The sequence below is a fragment of the Ambystoma mexicanum genome, chromosome 3q (assembly GCF_040938575.1).
Source record: "Ambystoma mexicanum isolate Mex_15411 chromosome 3q, UKY_AmexF1_1, whole genome shotgun sequence".
Lineage (NCBI taxonomy): Eukaryota > Metazoa > Chordata > Amphibia > Caudata > Ambystomatidae > Ambystoma > Ambystoma mexicanum.
In genome coordinates, this window is record NC_090926.1 from 318,838,353 (window position 1) to 318,854,539 (window position 16,187).

General features: G+C 45.0%; 1 long non-coding RNA gene across 1 annotated transcript in view; it reads left to right on the forward strand.

Moving 5' to 3' along the window:
• Positions 1-12,717, forward strand: part of LOC138582523 (uncharacterized) — a 69,974-nt gene extending 57,257 nt beyond the window's left edge. Inside the window, exons 2-3 of the long non-coding RNA XR_011305038.1 lie at positions 4,227-4,429; positions 4,875-12,717. This is a non-coding gene — a long non-coding RNA (uncharacterized lncRNA). The remainder of the gene's footprint in view (positions 1-4,226; positions 4,430-4,874) is intronic.
• The last annotated feature ends 3,470 nt before the right edge of the window (positions 12,718-16,187 follow it).

Genomic DNA, 16,187 nt, shown 5'->3' on the forward strand with positions numbered 1-16,187 from the left:
AAAAGGGTAGTACCCTTTAACCGGGGAACTCCGCGGCTGGTTTCTTCCCTGGCAGTGCAAGACCTTCAGCTTTCCTCCACGTCGAGATCTTCTCTCCCTCTGGACGACGCCGCGATTTGCACTCACTGCCAGGAACAACTGCCCCCGATGGAGGATTCTCCCCACTTTCAAGGTACTGTGTCCGTCTGGCCTCCTCGCAACGGTTTGTGTGGGGTGTCTCGTAAATCCTCAATTTACCACTTGGGTTGGCACTAGGCTGGCTAACCGAACTTTTTTGAGCTGAACTAATTCCTTTTTAAACTCTCTGCAAGACTTTTCAAGCCTTTTAAACTGTGTGATCCTGGGCGCGTTGGTGTTCTACTCTCTCTAAGAGGGAGCCGGGCCTCTGAACTTTTTGCTCACAAGTAGACTTTGACTTTCCTGCCTTGCTGAGTGCTTCTAAAGTATTGTGTTGTGTGCTTTTCTAATTTCTGCCTTTTCCCTCCCTTTTTTGATAACTTATTGGAGTGCCATCTTCAGTTAAGCGCTCACCTCTGTTTGAAAATAAGTGGTGTTAACTAAGACTTGTCGAATAAGGGATGTATATATATTAATAGTGACTGTGTTTTTGAACTTGCTTACAATAATAGTGCTGGAGTGTTTCTAAGTGTGTCTTTAAATAAATAAGTATATACTTGATACCAAAGCTCTGGTCAGTGTTTGCTTGTGCTACTGTATTTTGGTACCTATCTTGTATACTCTATATACTGTCTAACTCTTTTTGAGAGAAGTCTGGCTGCTCAGCCAAAGCTACCAGGTAAATCTTGGTGGTACAGACTGCTACCAATTGGGTTTACTGCCAACACCTGTAGTCTTAAGCCTTTTGCAGTGGTCCTTAAGGGAACTGCACAGGTTTCTGCCTAACACGGACAAATCCTTCTTTCCTACCAAAGGTGGTTTCTGATTTCCATCTAAATCAGTCAATCTCCCTGCCTGTCTTCTTTCCAAACCCGGCTTCGGAAGCTGAGAGGGTTTTGCATTGCCTGGATGTTAGAAGAGCTCTTAAGTTCTATCTGGACAGAACATCTGAATTTAGGAGTTCTTCTCAACTATTGGTGACCTTTGGTAATCCGCAAGGTAAGCAGGCCTCCAAAGCGATTATCTCCAGATGGATTGCTGCCTGTATTACGGAGTCTTGCGCTGTTCAGGGTCTCCAGCCTCCTAAAGGGGTTCATGTACATCTGGTATGGGGCAAGGCAGCTGCTGTTGCCTTTCAAAAGTATGTCCCCTGGGAGACCATTGCGAAAGCGGCTACTTTACCCTCCCCATCGGCTTTTTGTAAACATTACTGTTTGGACCTGAGCTCCAGATCTGATGCTCAGTTTGGTCAGGCTGTGCTGAAAATCCTTTTTCAGTAGGGGGTTTCCATCCACCCGTAGTTCCTGTGAGGAGTGCTTGGGAATCTCCCATAAGTATGGAGGAAAGGGGACGGGATGTAGGAGTATAATAAGGTTACTCACCGTAGTGACCACCTTACTCCTAGTCCCCTTTCCTCTATAAGCCCGCCCGCCGTCCCCTCTAATAAGGTTCCTCTATTATTGCTTAAAGGTCTCTGACCTGGCGATAGAAAAGGACTGATGGGCGATGCGCTGGGCGGAGCTAAGGAGGGCGGGGTTACGGCCTTGTGCAGTACCCCGCGTAAAAAGAGAGGAAGGACACATTTTTGAAAAATGTGATGCTTTTTACAAAGTGCTCCGGTTCCCGTCCCACAGGACGGAGGAATGTCCCATAAGTATGGAGGAAAGGGGACCTAGGAGTAAGGTGGTCACTACGGTGCGTAACCTTATTATAAGCTTTCTTGCGCTTTCGGATCTCGGATTTGTAATTACGGTGGTGGAGGGCAAACACAGATCTGCTGAGATCGGTTCTAGATGCTCGCCATTTGCGTTCAAGAGTTTTGTTTTTTGAATGTCCTCAGGTGGGTTGTGAACCATTTGGGGGATGGTCCTTTGTGTGAGGTTGCAGGGTGCAGGGGGGGTGAGAGGAATTAGTTATTCTTTAACCCAGGAGTCAAAGGATTCAATGGTTAAGGGTCTACCACAGCACAGTGTTGCTAGGGGACTGAGTAGCAGGGATTCAGCTAGGTCGGGTAGTACCAAGTCTCTCTTCCAGCATTTGTGATTAAAGGTGGGGGCAAGGGGAGCTGTAGGAGGCGGGGCTGGTGTGGGGATAGAGAAAGGGATGGCAAAGTGATCTATCCGGTTTGGGACTGGATAGAGAGACGAGGACATGGGAGCTGAAAATATCATCAAGGGTGTGCACACCTGAGTTGGGCCAGTAGTATGTTGGGAGAGGTTGAATGCATCAAGACTGTCGACAAGAAGATGGGTCATGGGGTTGTTGAGCATATCGAACCAGATATTGAAATCTCACAGGAGTGTAAGAGATGGGTGATTTACCTGAATGGTAGCTATTAAGTCAAATAGATTGTTGGCAAAATGTCTGTCATATCCAGGGGGTCTGTAGATGAGTAGGAAGCTGTGAGTGAATGTCGATGGTAGCGAGAGTTTTACTAGAAGGGATTCACAGGGAGCGTTGCAAGCCTGGGATTCGACGAGTGAGACGGAGAAATGGGGTTTGTAGAGGATTGCCACTCCGCCTCCTCTGGAAGGTCTATTGTGGGTGATAAGCGAGTAGCCAGGGGGGGAAGGCCTTGTCTTCGACGGGCGCAAAATCGTTGGAGAACCAGGTTTTGGTGATAAAAATATGTTGGGATTGTCAGAGGATTGGAGATATGACTTCGTGAGGAGAGGTGGTTTTCGTGACGCTCATTGCAGGGAGTGTTCGGTGGACATGGGTGCCTGGAAGGGGGCGGGGTGTAGTAAGGGGTCCTGGATGCATGTGTACTTTGAGGGTTGGGTGTGAGGGTTAGGACGATGGGGGCGGGAGGAGTAGGTGCGGGGTGGTAGGTATTTGAGACGTGGGGAGGATCATGGGGGAATGGGAGGGTGGTGAGTGGAGCACTTTAGGTGAGGGGAGAGTTAGGCGAGTTGTTTCTGGTTTGAGTCGGTGGGTGCTGGGGGTTTAGGTGTACTGGGTGAGAAGCCAAGCACAAGTGGGTGGAGACAGTGAGGGGAGTGTCTGAAGGTAGGGGTGGGAAAGGCTGGGAGTCTATACTAATGGACAATGGGTGAGGTATGGAGTGTCGAGGGAGAGGACCGTCACTCTTTCCGCGTTTTGTGGGTTTTGGTGCAACAGGAGTGTGAGAGGGTAGGAGGGGAAGAGGAAGAAGCTACTGTTCTAGAAAGGGCGAGACAAGCTACTTTAAGGGAAACGTATGAGTGCTGTTAATTGCTTTGCTATTTGAAAGTGGGAGGTCACTTTATTCCCTAAAGGCAGTGGTCTTGAAGCCTTTTTATGCTGAGCCCCCCCTGGAGTAAAATATAGTTTCTGGCCCCCAGCCACAAATGCTTATATTTTCTATTAAAACCAGTCACCATAATCCTTCAAGCCCCCCACCACCAGGCATCCGTTGGGTCCCCCAGTTTGAAGGCCACTGCCTTAAGGCACCCTAGCTGTTCAGTTTACAGAAGCCATCTTTTTCGTGGGTGGGGCGACTGCTTCACAGTTCCACACAATGACTTTTCTACTGATCAGGCTGATCGCTTTCAAACCATCACCAATTAGGGGATATATGCTCCTACTGGCTGCCCCTCTCTGGCTTTAACGCGGTTGCTGCTCCAATGCCTCCACAATGTTCCACAAGAATAGGTCCATGCCTTCCTCATATAGGTGCACCCGACCCTCTAAGGAATAAGTTATCTACATGTATCAGGCGGTGGCGCATGTGAGAAACCATGCCTATCGGTTCCTGTACATGTTGCTGTCTGCAAGCTGGGACTCTCGATGTTTGATATATACATTTAAGAAACTGAAACGGGTGCTTGTCTTTTAAGGACACACACAATGACTGCAGCATTTTAGGTACAAGAGCTCTGCAAAGAACATATTACCTCTCCAGAACACCCACCTCTAATTTTAGTAGCGAGCAGATGCAACTAGTTAAAGCCCCAATGCGTGAGTCTTGGAGGTAGTTACCAAGCACAAAGAGACGCTTCACTCGCAAATCAGGACACATCAGGCAGGAGCATCCATAGCAAGCCCACTATAAATTAATGGTTTTGGGTACAGACCTGGTTCAAAAATACTTGCAGCATACTAAATTTAATTTTAATTTCTTCCTTTAGGCAAAAACCCAAATCGTGGCACTCTTATAATGTGCTTTTCTTTGATTTCGACAATTCTCTGTGTATTTGAAAGAATGGAGCATTTGAGCCTTTGGCAATTCCTGGTGAAGTTAATTGGAAATGGCTGATAGAGGGTCTTGATGAAAGTAGAAGAGAAATACGTGAAGAAAAAGATTTCAAGGCAGTCGCGCTTTTATAGTCAGGTAAGCAATGTATTTTTTTTTGTTCATCTATTTGATGTTAGGGGGAGGAGGGTACATCGGACGTCCCTACACAGTGGCATTCCTTTTTTTTCACACATATAGATGAATGCTGCACAATGCCCGCCACACTTTTACAGCATCTCTTTCCTCCAGAGTAACTCTCTGTATAGATGGTCTACTGATTTCTCTTATGTTATTGACTAAGCAATATGTGTTGAACACCCTCGGGGACCGTAGTCCAGGTCAGAGTATGTGTGCAGCTAGACTGAGTTGTGGGTAGCTGCATGGGAGGGAGGGAAAGCACCAAGGAGAGCAAGAATAAGCAAAAATTCAATGGGCTAGATAGGATTGCGCTTAAGGGGAGTCACTAGTGTACAGCTCAAGCAAAATGTTTGTTGTATTGGTAGTCGCATGAAGTTTCAACTTGCCTTTTTCATACCCACAGCCAAGAAACAGGATTAAGACACAGAAAACATTTGATGCAGAGGGACTAATTGAGGCTTTAAAAAGAAAGGTAGAGGAGAAAAGCAGCTACTGATGGAATCTGGAGTGAACTACAAGAAGAAGCAGTGAAATAAACAAGAGAATTATATTGTAAAAGCTGATGGTGGAAACTCCAAAACGTATTAATGGCTGTTCACAAAAGCTGTAAAACCTTATTGGCAGGGATGTCTAGTGTTCTTCATTCCTCCTACATTCCTTGCTCAGAACCGCCCTTTACTTCACCTGGACAATTGAAAGACACAGCATTTAATTGACAGATGTCTCTGTGTAATGTTGCAGTTCCCAAAGATGTAGCTGATCAACAACTACAAAATATTGGACTATAAAGTAACAGTCAATTGTCTGCTATAAATGTTTTGTCTGACAGATCTAATTTGACAAGCTCAACTCTATCACCATGTCTTCTCAACAGTGTGTCCTTGTTACTGTATGACGGTCATGTCTGTTTGGACAGTGAAGTGACACCTACACAGTCCCACACACCTGTGCAATCATTCAGATTACGGTCTTAAAACAACACAATGGAATTGGAACATCCCCACAACCGAGTTTGGTTGCTACGTCAGCCCCTGATACTAATCGACAATGTAATTGTAGCTCACACGCTGCTCTGTGAAACTGAAGATGCAAGTGCTTTTGTATGTAGAACTATATAGTTGATCTGGTGAATTTGTAGGTTGGTGCCAACTTGTAAATGGCACATGTTTTTGTGCTACTTATTTCGGTTTGGGGGAGGTCATCTAGTGTTTTCTTGGGTGTGGTGAATGGTTGAACTAATTGCTAGCTGCTCATAGTGATATTGGGTGAAGTGATTGGCAGCCTGTCATGCAGGTAGACCTTTAACTTATTCTGTTTAGGTCACTGAAAGTGTGTATTTTAGTGCAGTGATTTGTAATTATGGGAGTTTGAGTGTGATGCCATGTTAGCTAGAGATGAGAACTGAAATTAGGGCGTTTACAGGTCAGTTTGTGTCATTGTGGGCTGGATCTCTAGTTTTGTATACTAAATCAGCGAACCTTAGTTAATGACATTTGAGTGCTCTAGCAAAGATGAAAAGTAACAGCTGCAAATTCCCTTGAGGTTTTCCAGTACACTATCCATAAATCGAAGTAGACTCACCCTATAGTTATACCACCCATATTACAAGGAATCAAAACCCTTTCCTAAGCAACGTGTAACTTCTCCTGAAGTTGTCAGAAATAATTGTTCACAATTTCGAACCCCTCCTGAAGTTGTCATGAAGTCTTCTTGGAGTAATTGCCCATCCATCCTGAAGTTGTCATGGCTCATCCTGGAGTAGTTTGTGTGATAACTCTAGAGTCATCTCATTTAAATATTTCAGCCTATACACATACTTCAGGATGGTTTCGGATGATCTTCCTGAACTAGCCATGGATGACTTTAGGATGGAGTCACCGTATGATTACAGGAAGATCTTCCTTTTTGATTTGGGGTGTTGGGCGCCCCCCTTTTGGTCAACTCAACTTTAGTTCTCAGGACTCTTGGTGCTCTCTGCAGATTATCTGCTACTCCTGCTGCTATTGCCTCAAATGCTGCAAGACCCAGCAGGGAATCTTCACCCAATGACCCAGTATGGGTCACTGGCCTTGTTGGCATGGATGACTTCCAGTGCGCCTGGAGAAAACCAGCACTTTTGGACGAAGCTAGTCGCTTCAACCGGAACTCAAAGGACCAAAAAACCATGAGATCGTATAGGGCAGCTTGGAGCAGCTGGAATAGCTGGCGTGTGGGAAAGAGTAGTGATCCTCTTTGCTGCCGTTGTGGTAACACTGACCAATTCCTATGCATGACAACGCCCTTGCAGCACGGTTTCTCGTATCGCCCAACCCCAGATGTTGGGAGGGCTTTGAAAACTTACCTGGATCAGATGGTGGGTACAAGGAAGTGTGAGAAACTGATTGTCACCTTTTGTCCATGGAGGGCAGGGCATAAGTCTACGATGGTGATCCTGAAAGGTTGGATTTGCAGAGTCCTTAGAATAGCTTATTAGGCAGTTCAGAATCCTGCCACATGTGGCATGTCCACTTCTGGGCAGCGTCCAATGGTGTCCCATGGTGGAAACGTGCAGGGACGCCAGTTAGGGTGCTCCTGAGACATTTATCAATTAATATAAATTGTCTGTCGGACTACCTCATTAGGGCTTCAGTACGACACTCCCCAAAACAATCCTGTGTCTCTGGATTATATGGCTTCCCAGTAGCACCCTGCTCACCCATTGCCCTTCTGACCTCCATGGTGCCATCCCACGTTCACCACCATTCTGGCCTCCCAGTACCAAATGCACCCTCCCCAAACTTATCATAGTGCAGAAGAACAATCCTGCCCTCTGTGCCATCCGTCCTCAGTACCATCAATGCAACAAAAAAAACTTAACGTTGCTTAGGGCGCCGAGGAGCCTGCACTGTCCCCCCATTTAGAACCAAATATTATACATGTAATTCCCTCTTTGTTGCCCCTATTCTTCCCAGATATTTGTGGTGGGTCGCTGTTACCGCTGCATAGGCAACTACCGTGGCACGAATGGACGTCTCCTCCTCACCCAACACCCTTAACTCCACAACATTATCTTCTATGCGTGTAGCCCATCGAAGCTCCACTCACAACCCTGGTACCCGACCTGACAATGGGTATTCGTGCCCCCAATTTGCCTTACCCACAATACACCACACCGCATATGATATACCAAACTCTCCCTCCGAATCTCCAGTGACCTCCCCTCCACCCCCCAGTACTGAGTCTGACACCGGGTCTGGGTTCCGATCCACGGGTTGTAGACAAAAACTCGTCCTACCCACTTGTAGTAACAACTGATTAGATTGGATGAGCTGAGGAGAGAAGTGACAGATGGGAGAAGAGGGGAGAGGAGTACATAGAGAGGAGGTCGAGGGCTGCTAGGAGGAAAGTTGTAGCTAGGAGAACTGCTAGAGGAGAAGGGATAAGACTAAATAAGAGTAAAAGGAATGAACTGATCAGGGGCATGAATGTCATTAGCTACGAGACACAACTGGAAGTAACTAAGCATGGATAAACACAATAGCTGGCTGTTAATTGAAGGTGACCTATTTAGTGATAGCTATGTGAAAAATGCAGGACACCATCACGAAAGATACTAAATGGTGTAATCTGTTACAGGAGGCCATGGATGCCAAGCTTGACAAAATTACCAGAGGTATTTCAGAAGCTAGAGCAACTTTATCGCACAAGGGTCATAAGGACACTATTATACCATCTAAATGTTGGAAAGAAGAACTCTTCTCTTTCAAACCTATCACAGAGACAGACCTTACAGTGATAATACAAAACCTTAAACCATCTAATTGTAAGGGAGATGTCTGTCCTGCCTTAACGATTAAAGCCTGTGCTACTTCGCTTATTCCTACCCCTCTGTAAGTTTGTCAATGCTTCCTTCAGGGACTGTGCTGTGCCTACCTGCATCAAACATTCATGGGTGACTCCATTATTAAAAAAAACAGACCTCTCCCCTGATGATCCACTTAATTATCACCCTATCTCTAATTCCCCATGTCTACTAAAGATCCTTGATAGAGTTGCATATACTCAATTACTGGCTCATTTGAGAAATGCTAACATTCTGAATAAGAAACAATCCGGCGTTCGGGAAAAGCACAGTACTGAGCCTGCTCTGCTAGTTTTAAAATCTAGGCTCCTCCGCCATATGGATCAAGGCAACCCCAGTATGCTGATGCTGTTGGACCTATCTGCCGCCTTTGACCTGGTAGACCGTACAGTGTTGGTCTGCAGGTTGAGGGAGGTGGCGGGTTTCTCAGCGTCGGCAGCTGACTGGACTGCCTCTTTTCTGAAAGACTGCCAATGTAGAGTGAGTAGCAATCTGGCAGATGCGAACACCAAGAAGCTAACTCACAGAGTCTCACAAGGAGCTTGTCTTTCTCCCATTTTCTATAACATCTTTACAGTACCTTTTCTGGACGTCCTGGATATTAATAACATATCATTTACAAACTATGCTGATGGCACCCAATGTATCATCCCTATTATGGGTGTCTTTCTGGATGACAAAATAAATATCAACAGGATTTACCTTCTCATCCAAAGCTGGATGTGTTCCAATGGATTGGCCCTTAATACAAGTAACACTGAACTTATGCTTGTGGGTACTGACCCTAAAATCCACAAATTGGAAGACCAGTACTCCCAATTTGTGATTGATGATTGTGCTATAAAAGTCAAGAGAAAGGTTAAGACGCTAGGGTAATATTTTGACTGCAATCTCAATATGAAGGCGCAGGTCAGCAGCCTTGTGGCCTCGTCTGCCTACTATATTAAATTGCTATCTCATGCCTGTCCCTTTCTCTCACAAACTATTAGGGCAACCCTAGCGAGAGTACTGATAAGTTCAAGGATAGATTGCTGCAGTAGACTCCTGATAGGCCTTCCCAACTGCAAACTGAATAGATTGCAAGTAGTGCAGAACAACGCTGTTAGGGTTGTTCTGAACAAGAGATCAGATCACATATCTAAGGCGAGAAGGGAGCTTCACTGACTCCCTATTAAGGAACGAATTCTCTTACGGCTCCTGTCCATCTCATTTAACTGTATGAAAAACTCTGGTCCTGTCTACCTTTATGATGAATTAAGGCCTAAGACGAGTAAATACAGTCTTAGATCAAATAGTCACACCCAGCTAATTGTTCCGGCCTGTAAACTGTCTCAGGCTAAGGTGGGAGCTTTCTATTCTGCGGAACCCACGGCCTGGAATAATCTCCCCATTGTTAAGGATTTTAATGAGGCGATGCACACCTTAGTCTCGGCCTAGTATGCAGCGCGCGACTGAAAAGCTTATGTTTTCATGTTAGATTCAATATTGAGATGGTACACCACTCATATCACACCCCTTTTTCAAATACCCTGGGTCACAATGAACCAGGCTGGTTGATAAAATGTAATATTTATTTATTTATTTGAATTATATTAAAAGAAATCATATAATTTTTAATATGGACCAGCAATCACCAATGGGGTAATAATAACAATAGGAATGGAAGCAATGCACTTAGTTTAGCCTACTATTGACACATCTACAGCCGTTTTTGATTTTAGGCAAGATAGCACTCAAGTTAGAATGTCCCCCTGCAATGTTCCCTCAACCCACAAATAATTCTAAATGGATATGAAGAAACCGCAGGTAATCAGGAATAACAAATGGAAAACAGAATTGAAATCCGACCTTCCCTCCCCAAACAAGAGAGAAAAATGGATTTTAAACCCTGGCAATGCTAAAAATGACACTCGGAAATGGATGAATAAATGAATGAATGTGTGTAAAAAAAAAAAACCTTGAAACAAATATTATTCCTCACTACAGCAACCATGTAGAAGTACAAACAATCACAAGCAATGTATAACCAAGAGCATACAGTTCGAAAATGAGTGGCAGGTTTTTAAAACATGTTGCAGCTAATGACACGTTGGAAATTTAGCTAATTTTGCAATTTCCGCCTGAAATTACCGCAACAGTTTTTCATAAAAACAGGTGAAATATTGTTTTTGTATTGGGGTGTAGCTATAGATCATAGGTACGATATGGAAGTGAAATTAAGTCTCCAGCTGGTAAATTGAGTGAGTTATGCAAGATCTAGAAAGATGCGTTTTGAGTAAAATGGAGCGGTGAAAAAAGGAAAGGAAATCAGTTTTGACAAGAACAGTTTTACTCTACACTAGAGCATTCAGGCTAGACTACCAAAGAGGGACACAGAAAGCTCCAGGGTTGATTTGCAAATTCAACCCTAGTTCCACAGCGCCCGCCCTGGCGGAACCAGTCCGATCACTCGAAATAGGTTTAATAGTTTAGGATTTACACAAGGCGGAATTACTACAGAGATGGCGTGAGCACTTGAAATCAATGGCAGGGTTTCAAGAATAATTCTGACAATATTACAAGTTATCGGGCTAAGGATAGGATGACTTAGAGAGGGAAACTAAGGGCAAGGCAAGGTAAACTATGGTTTTCTATGGTTCATATTGATACTCACAGTCCACTTTTTAGTTTTGAAGTTTGGACAGTCAGCGGTTCTGGTCTCCACACGGATCTGGTCTAACAAAGGACAGCAGGACAAAATCAGCGGGACAGGATCAGCTGGGCAGGGACTGGTTACCGGGTAGCACTTCTTGATTGGCAATTCTGGTTACTCGATAATATAGGTCATCAGGGTAGCAGGATAGCCACAGCATGCAGTGAGGGGCAGCAAGCCAATCTGGATCAGGATACCAAAGGTACCACAGTTTCTCCTTGTTAATGGGAGATTAGTGGGTTTTAATATTGTAGGGTAGGCCTTGCTGGAGCAGGATCAGCAATGCTTGGCCTTGTAGTTGGGATCTGGAATCTGTATAGTTGACGGGTACAGGAACGCAGCGCAGGAATCGGGAAGAGTGTGTGTCTAGGGTCTTGTCAGGGACCCTTATTTATAATGCCTAGTGACATCATCCAAGTATACAATATGACTGGGGCAGGCTTAACTAAACACACCCCTAACAAAGGGATTGGACAAGGGTGCTAGTCTCCGCCTCACTCTGTTGGTTGGATTGCCAAGGGAATTATGTCCTGTTTATCAGGTGAGTTTACAATGTCCAGAAACGCCCACATTTACTTTACTGAAAATCCGATTTTGCCAAAAACATACATTTCTTCAATTGCAATCTCTTGGCAAAATATACACACAGGTTACATATTATGTGCAGCACAGATCTGTCCAATCCTCAGGTCTGTGTGACCTTTTTTCACCTTTCTGATACATTTTGGTAATTTTAAACATTAAATATTCGGCCTAAAATTCCACAATTTTATACACAGATGTGAATTGTCCCCAGGGATGTATTGCACCATTAATACTTTCCTTGGAATCTGTCATATTTTGTAACTTCTGTTCCCCATGCAGCAATGAGCTCTACCAAGTTTTTAAAGAAAACCCATAAAATTAGATTTGACACTGCAAACTTTTTACATTTTTACTAGTTCTTACGGCAGAGATAAAAAAAAGTCTTTAAAATAGTCTTTGTGAACAAGTGGCAGTTCCTTTGTTACTAGATCATGTTTTTATTTTCTTCCTCCAACTGCAAGAAACTGTCATTTCATCCCTTTGTGGCATGGGGTTCTCCCTTGACTGGAGTTATATTGCCCTCTTCACACCTCTGGCTTCCTTCCCTGGGAGCTTCATTGCTTGGGTCCCAGCAAAGACAAAAGTCTGTTCAATCCCGTCATTATGAGGGGTTTGTCAGTATCTGCTGAGAGTTTTATGATAGTCCCCTTCCCCTTGGGGAAGTTTCACGGCTGGCAACTAGAATGACTGGTTTTTCTGAGAGCTTGCAAATCCAGCCCATGTGTTTTAAACTCCTTAATTTCTTATTTTGGGTCCTGAATTAAACAAAACTGAAAGAAGATAGCCTATGTGTATATTATCACCACAAACATAAACCCTTTACATTGCTAAGTAAGAGGGTTTCATGAACAGTTTATTTTAAATGAGCCATTTCTTCTTCAGTCAGCCAAGCCCATTTTTCCACATGTGTTAAAACTGCTAGCATTTCTAATTTCGGTTTGGTAGCTGCTTCAGATTGCCCACACTGTCTTTGCAGCTGTAGTCCTTTCCTTGAAGCAGGAGTTTTATCTAAAGTATAGATACATTTACACTTGACCTGGTGCAGAGAGTTAAAAGTCTCTTCGAACTGCTGCGCCTGGATAGATTTGGAAAGAAATAAACGCGCGATCCTGTGCAAATGAAAATGAAGTTGCTTCTTGATTTCTTTGAGAGTTGGTTTGACTGGGCCTGTCACTCAGGAATTATGCCTGGTTTTGGTGAAGCACAGTGAAATATCCTGGGCATGACAGGGCCTTTTTACTCACAGTGGTTTCAAAATGAACAGATGGAATTAGCGTAAAAACTGCATTTTGAAAGGGTGAAAATGTTTCATTTTTAAGGGGATTTTTGGCTTTTGCAGCAATGCAGTGCTGCCTGTTCACTTGATTCCCTTTATAGGTTTCAGAACACACTGGCATACTTTTTCAGTGTGTCCCCTGGTTCCATTTTGCCCAGAGTGTGCTAGGCAGGATGGTGCAGCCATTTTTGTTGTTGTTTCCTAAATGCAGTTTTGAGGTCCTGGTGCGCACAGGAGCCAGCGCAGCCAGGTTGCTGTTTCCTGCGCAAATGCAGCTTGGTGATGGGGTGCAATGCCATTGAGTGGGTCAATATATCCCACACCATTAAGCTGAGAGTGGAAAACTCTTAACAGAGTTTTCAGAAAAGGCCTGAAGACCTACTTGTTTAATTAAACCCTTTTCTGGCCCTACCGTTAGCTCATCTCCAGGGTGTACAAAAAATCGACAGACAGGCATTCCCTCCTATGTTATTCAAACTATCATCCGCAGGCACTCAAGGACAAGTTATCCTTCGGTCAGTTTCTCAGATATTGCAGACTATGCAGCAAGACTACTGACTACACTGTTTACTCTATAGCACTCAAGAAACAGCTGAGCCAACGTGGCTACCCCATGAGGATTGTCAACCAAATGTGCAAAAGGGCCAGGAACATCCCCCGCATGTGCACTTTGGAACAACATGAAAAAAATAATGATGATCATGTCTCACAGCAGTATTCAGTTACTCTCCTCTTTTTAACAAAATCAACAAAAGTGAAAAAGCTGTGGCCCATTCTCAATACCGGAAAAATTGAGATATCATCTCCCCTTTTTGCCCTTAAAAGAAGACGCAACATTAGGGATACATTGGTCAACACTGTATCTAAAAAACATTGCTTCTCCATCTTCCAGTCGGCCTATCCTATGTAACACCGCTCCAGCTAGTGGTCATTCCCCATGTGGCCAATGTTCCATGTGCACTCAGACCGCACGCACTACTACAATGGACATTGGGTGGAAAACCCCATGGATCCAAAAACATTTTACCAACTGCAACACGAAAGGCGTTATCTATATGATTACGTGTCCCTGTAATCTTAGATACAAAGGGATGACCTTGCGGGAAGTTAAAAAGCGCATGATAGAACCCTGCTCGTGCATTAGAACTGGCAAAGTCACAGCACTGCTAGTCTCACACTTTTAGGCCAAGGGTCACACCGCAGACCATTTCAGATGGACAATCCTCGAGAGGATCAAGCCCCCGATACGTGGGGGTAACTTCCACGACATACTGTTCAGGCAAGAACAGAGGGGAATTTTCCGACTAAACACATGCCAACAGGGGCTCAAGGAGGCCATACAGTGGCAGGAATTGGCAGTTATGACCCGTTAGGCCAACACCACACGCCTTCTAGGGCCTGACCAGATCAGCCTGGCACTGACCAATCTGTGAGCACCCCAATACTCTGCTCCCACCTTGACTACCCCAGTTGCAGCATCCATGCAGCCCTGTTGTCTGGTCACGCATGCCATGCAGCCCAACACTTTGTCCACCTTTGGGCAATCGGGCACACCGGTGGCCTTACATACAGTTGCCTGCCGCATAGACTGTGACTTTATCCAGTCTTGTCCAACACTATCATTACCTCAGCATCACTCCGCTGAGGCCCATGACACAGTACACCTGTCCCCAGCGATGTTGAGCATTCTCCACATTTAGGGCTTTGAATATACACTTGTAGGCTCATCTCAGAATATGTCTCTCACAAGTGTTATCAGATTTAAAGTATGCATCAAGCCGTGGTCTTTCTGAACCCAGCCACGCAGAATTTCTTCTGACAGCTGGCCTCTCGGTCCTTCCTCCTCGCCGAAGCAGCTCTCTGCAATAGGCCCATTTACCAACACTCCGGCTCCTATTTGTTCCTTCCGCACCCACAGGGAGCAGCCCCTTCGTCGTGCACCACATAGTTACGAATGCGCATACTATACAGCGCGTCATGCCCAACACCCCGCCTTCAGTGACACATGCGGAAGTTCTACATGCTCATGGACACATGATCCAATAGAAGGCACACATGCAGGACAACGCCCCACCCCCCTGTGACACACACGGAAGAGCCGCCATCTCATGCACGCACTAGCCAATAGCTAAGTGCACTCGCTGGGTCACGCCCACCATGACACACACGGAAGAGCGAGACGCTTATGAGTGCTATTGCCACGAACATTTCGTTTGCGTTCCAGTCACGGCGGCTGCCGTTGAAGATCTGTTCCTTACTTTTGTTGAGGTAAGCCTGGCCTCAGCAGTGCAACCTCAGCTCCATGCCCACAAACACGGCACATACAGATACCACTGAACCCCTCATGCATCCGCATTTCTATTTTTGTGTCTCCTCGCAGCTCTGCCCTTGTTGCTTGCCCGGAAACCAGACACACTCTGGCTTTCTGATCCCAGGTGAGCATACACATATAGTCACCTCTCCTGTTTAACATCACAGGGTGGCCACGTAAATCTCTAAAAACGGCACCAGCATGCTTGACATCCCCATAGCGCACGCTGTCCATTCTTGCACCCACTCCCATTCCCTTTCCCTTGGTAGTCCATGGGGATAATGTACACATGCATAGCCATATGAGTGGAAGCATACTCATATGCCCCTTTGCTACATTGTTCTGGATACTTTTACCAACTTTACTATAGACAGTGGGCATGCACTAGTCAGTGGATTGTCATATGTTTTTGACTTGGTTCTTGTCAATTAAGGCAGGGCCCCCTTTGTTGTTTTTGTATTCCCTCACGGGGGACGGAGCAGCAAGCCCAGACAGCCTCCGTCCGAGACATGCTGGAACCTGTAATGTTGTTAGTATAAAATTGCCAGTCCTGAAGAAGATGTTCTAGAACCGTTGGTACCATTGAAACCGGTCGACTTTCTTGATTATGGTGCTTCACATGACCTTATGAGATATCCACATGAGTTAGAGGGGATACTCCTTGCGTTTGGCACATTTTCCTCACGCTGAGTGAACCTTTTAAGGGTTTCCCATGCAGAGTTGGGATTAGTTTTTACTGTGTTCTTTTTTACTGTGTGTTTTTTGATTCCACGCAAAAACCACCTACATTGGTTAACTGGTAGCCTAAGGGTGGATAAATGTAAGTATGGAAATTCCCATGGCACCACTTACCACATGCTCAGCTCTATAGCTGCTTCTCCGCAAGATTTAATCACATGACTTGCCGTTGAAATTTCATATGTTGGTTTTACGCTGAACATTGTTGCTCTTTTTGTTTCAACTTGAAATCTTTTGTGAGTCCTGCCCACACAGATTGTTCAGAACTAGGGA